This window comes from Tupaia chinensis, unplaced genomic scaffold (genome assembly GCF_000334495.1).
Source record: "Tupaia chinensis unplaced genomic scaffold, TupChi_1.0 Scaffold140218_1, whole genome shotgun sequence".
Classification (NCBI taxonomy): domain Eukaryota; kingdom Metazoa; phylum Chordata; class Mammalia; order Scandentia; family Tupaiidae; genus Tupaia; species Tupaia belangeri.
Window position 1 is genome coordinate 1,574,883 of NW_006200097.1, and position 4,340 is coordinate 1,579,222.

At 45.1% G+C, this 4,340-nt stretch overlaps 1 long non-coding RNA gene across 1 annotated transcript in view; it reads left to right on the forward strand.

The window, feature by feature from the left end:
* LOC114004777 (uncharacterized) overlaps window positions 1-3,827 on the forward strand; it is a 5,376-nt gene extending 1,549 nt beyond the window's left edge. Inside the window, exons 2-3 of the long non-coding RNA XR_003546850.1 lie at window positions 1,951-2,153; window positions 3,679-3,827. This is a non-coding gene — a long non-coding RNA (uncharacterized LOC114004777). The remainder of the gene's footprint in view (window positions 1-1,950; window positions 2,154-3,678) is intronic.
* The last annotated feature ends 513 nt before the right edge of the window (window positions 3,828-4,340 follow it).

Here is a 4,340-nt window from a genome sequence, read left to right on the forward strand (position 1 = left end):
ATATATGAGATATGAGAGTGATTTTCCATCTTGCCTTCTTTCAGAGTCCTGTCTGGGGTCTCAGGAAGCACCGCTATTTATGATTTTATTAGCCCAGACCTGCCACAAACTCTCTCCTTCAACAGTTTGCTTCTTGGCTGAATGCCTTATTGTCCTTATTGCTGAAATGAACACAGGGTTTACAAAAGCTAGCTAATTTGAGCTAATTAGGGACAGTCCATTCTGAAATATTAAGATGACTGATTTGGGAAGCATACTTTAGAGAAAAGCAGACTTAACTATTAATACATTCAAAGGTTGCTCAAGTGCTCGAGGATAGTGCACAGGCCCTCGAGAGTTCTGGCTCACCTGGGTTTGAATCCCAGCTCCATCACTTGCCAGCTCTGCACCTCCAGCCAAATTTCCATCGCATAGATGCAAACTATGGCAACACTTCGCACTAAGGATGGTTGTGAGGACAAAGACAAACGACCTCTACCACCACACACAGGCAGAAATATAATAGCTACTCAATAATTCATAGACCTTCCACCCCCTTTAAACTGGAAGTAAACAACTTGTTGGCTAATAGAAATCCCAGAAGGACACATTTTCACAACTACTGTAGGATTTGTAATTAGCATGTAAAAAGACGGCTTCCAAGTCTTGAAAGCTCCTTGTCCTTTAAAGGCTCTTAGGCAGACTTGGGAAGTCTTGTTTACACACTAGCATTAATTTGCTTAGCAAATCCTCTCTGCTGGGGTGAAATTAAATTTCAGTTTAGGCTCTGTTTGATCCCAAACTCCAAACGAAGGTGGCTTTAGTGTGATCTAAATTTCAGTTTTCTGAGATCTTTGAGATGAATGCAATGGATCTTCCTGTGGTTCCACAATGCACTCTTTAAAAGAACAATATACAATATGAAATGTCTGAACCATGCCGTTACCACAATGCCCCTCGTTCATGTGAACATCCCTCAAAGGTACATGCTCTCAGTACCCAGGGGAATCTCAAACCGCTTTCTGCCGACTCAGACCAGGAGTCCATGAGGAGGTGAAAGCCTCAGAGCAGGTTACATCAGCTGTGGTGCCCAGAGGAGGAGACAGGAGGAAGTCGGGTGTGGGGGGTGCATTTCCTGGGTGAGGCCGAATCAGCTATTTTGGACTCTGGTTCCTCTTAGTCAGTAGTCAGGAAGATTTCAGAAATGGTAACACTCTATTATTTCCACGGAACCATTCTCCTGAAAAATGCATTTGCTGACTAAGAAGGTCTTGTAGGTTCGCTGTCTGCTCGAGGCTTAGTTTACTACATCACAGAAAAGCTCCTTCTTCCCACTATACAGAAAGATAAACGGATGGCTTGGGAGCCAGCTCAGGGATTTGTGAACCATCACAGCAGGATGGAAATGCTGAGTTGGGAAACAATGAAACAAAAAGTCGAGCTCTCTGACACTGTCTCCATTACTCCTGTCATTTTAAGTCCAAGAAGAGAAGTTAGAAATGAGTAAAACTGGCACCTGCAGCTCTCACCGAGAGTTAAGACATGCCTAGTTGTTAATCATTGGACCTCTGTACATATTTATATTGACCTATATTTAGGCAAGAGGAAGCCACTTCATTCTGACAGTGCCATTTTTGTGTCAGAACAATTTGGTGTCATGGATGGAACTGACGTGGGTTAAATAAATTGCTTATTGGGAAAGGTTAAATGATTTGGGGATAAGGTCCCTATGGATTTCAGAAATGAAAATGAGTGATACAGGAGTAGAGTGGGCTCCTTATCCAACATGACTAGTGTCCTTTATAAGATGACACGTGGATATGAGAACTGGACAGTTGCAGCGACGAGCCAAGGAAGGCCAAAGATAGTTGGCAGACCCAGAAGTGAGGAAGAGGCAAGGAAAGTTCTCTCAGGGGGTCCCAGAAGGACCTTCTCCCTGCTAAACCTGATTTTTGGACTTTAATCCTCCAGAAGTACGAGACAAGAAGCAGCTGCTGCTGTAATTCACCCGGTTGTGGTACTTGGTCATGACTGCCCTAGCTAACTGATCAAGATGACTGACATCGCTCCAGGTGAGATGAAGCTGCCAGCTATGTGACCTTGGGCAACTTACTTGACTTCTTTGGAAGAACGCTTTCCTACCCGTGAAACAGGGATGAAGAAGGTGACTCGAGGTCTGTAAAACTCTTTGAGAATAAGTAGTCATCTGCCAATATATTTTTTAAAAAATTATTTTATTTAACCTTTTAAAATTAATTAATTAATTAAAATTTGACCAGAGAGGAACAGAGAGAGAGAGAGAAAGAAAGTGAGAAAGCAAGCCACCAGGTCCAGGACTCAAACCTTAGTTGGCCATGTGGGAGTCCATCGCCCCTAACCACCATGCCACCTGCTGGCCCCCCATCTGCCAATATTTTATAGCTGTGTTCTCATCTAGCTAGTGAATCTTTCCCCCATCCCTTCTTCTGTACTTGCTCATGCTTAGTTTAGGGCCCACTTATTTCTTGTCTAGAAAATGGTTTTCCCATTCAAACTATACACAATGTAAGTGCCTGAAGAATCTTTGCGGGCACAGATCTGAAGATCCTGTTTCCCTCACACAGCCTCTGCAGCCTGGTGTAGCCTCCAGAATCCTGTCGCACCTCTTTAGCACAGCTCTGGTCAAACGTCTCCCCTCAGGTCTCTCCTATCAGCCCCTCTGGTTCCCCTCCCCCCACACTGCACACTGAAATATTGTTTCCTAAACAGGGCATGAACTTCCCTTTTCTAAAGTCCTGCACCCTGCTGCTCCCTGCAGATTTTTCCACCTGCCCTTTCATGCCCCATGAAAACAACAAGCAATTTGAGGACAGGAACTGGGTCTTGTTCGCTTTTTTTGCCTCTGACTCCTCTGACTCCACGTGCTCTAGCAGCAGAGTGGCAGCTTGATAACCATGAGTTGGAGAAAGGAGTCTTTTATTCCTCAAGATCCATTTCCAAGGTATTCTATGTAAGTTCCTGAATTAGATGTTCCTTTCCAGACCCTATTGTACTTTATCACAGTTTTCTTTCTTTGTTTTTTAAATTGGTTTTTCTTTTCTTCTCTTTTTTTTTTTTTTTGGAGAGAGTTTTGCTACAGGGCACATGCATTCACTAGGGAAACAGAGACAAAAAGAAAGTGAGAAATCACCTCCCAGAAGGGATGGCCATGCCACAATCCCCTCTTCTTCATTCTTCTCTCAGGATCTTGGAGTAAAGGGGTCTCCAGGCAAAGCATGAACTGCCACACCTAGTTTTACACACAGGTCAGAAGAATCTCTTGACCATGTGGGAATCCAGTGACAAAACCATTATGCCATTTGATGGTCCCTTATTGTTTTTAAGACAGGCTCTTGCTATCTCACAGTTCTTCTGCCTCAGCCTCTGAAGCTGAAGGGATTATAACCATGCACCACAGTGCCTGGCCTTTTGGTTGGACCTAGAATTGAACTCAGGCCTTCCATGTGGTCCACACTGTAGAGCACTGTATCTTAGCTGCATGCGCCACCATGGCTGGGCCCTATCACAGTGCTCTTCATAGCTCCTCCGTTTCCGAATGTCCCCAGATCCATGCATGGTGCTTTGCGTGTGAAAATGACATGAATGCTTGTGGACTAAATGGAAAAATCATGACACATCATGATGTCTATAAATGCTTATGTGTGTTATTTGTTTGTTTAGTGTGAAAATCTTCAACTCATCCAAGGCCAAGGAAAAGCCAAGCCTCAGCCTGATCATCTTTTCTAGCTTCATGAGACCGAGGCAGAAGTCGTTAAGTCCAGCAGATCAGAGTGTGTGCAGAGGGGTCGTTTTCTCTGGAGCCCTGCCACTATTTGGGGTCAGTCACAGCTAGTTCCTCAACTCCAGGTTGTGCTGGGAAACCCTGCAGGGCCAAGTGAAAGGGAACAGAGAGGTCAGCACAAACTCTCCATGAGAGTCAGCATCTGGGCCAGAGGGCAGGCGGCTGCAGCTGGGTAGTTCCCAGAAATGGACCCCCGCAGTGTGGAGCTCTCCTTTGGTCTGTCCCCTTTCCACCTGCCCCATGATGAAGTCAGGCCAAACAAGGCCCAGGATGGGAAGGGAGGAAGTGAAACGTCCTGGAAAGTGATACACACACCCCTTCCCAGGCAGGCCTTGGAGTAAAGGGGTCTCCGTGCAAAGCATGAGCTGCCACACCTAGTTTTATACACAGCTCAGAAGAATCTGTTTTCTTTTTTCTTAGTTTTTTTTTTTTTTTTTGCCATAGGACACGTGGGCTCACTGGAGGAGGACTGAGGCAGGAAGAGAGTGAGACATCTTCCCCAGGAGGAGGTAACTACACCACAATCCTTTATTCTCTATCC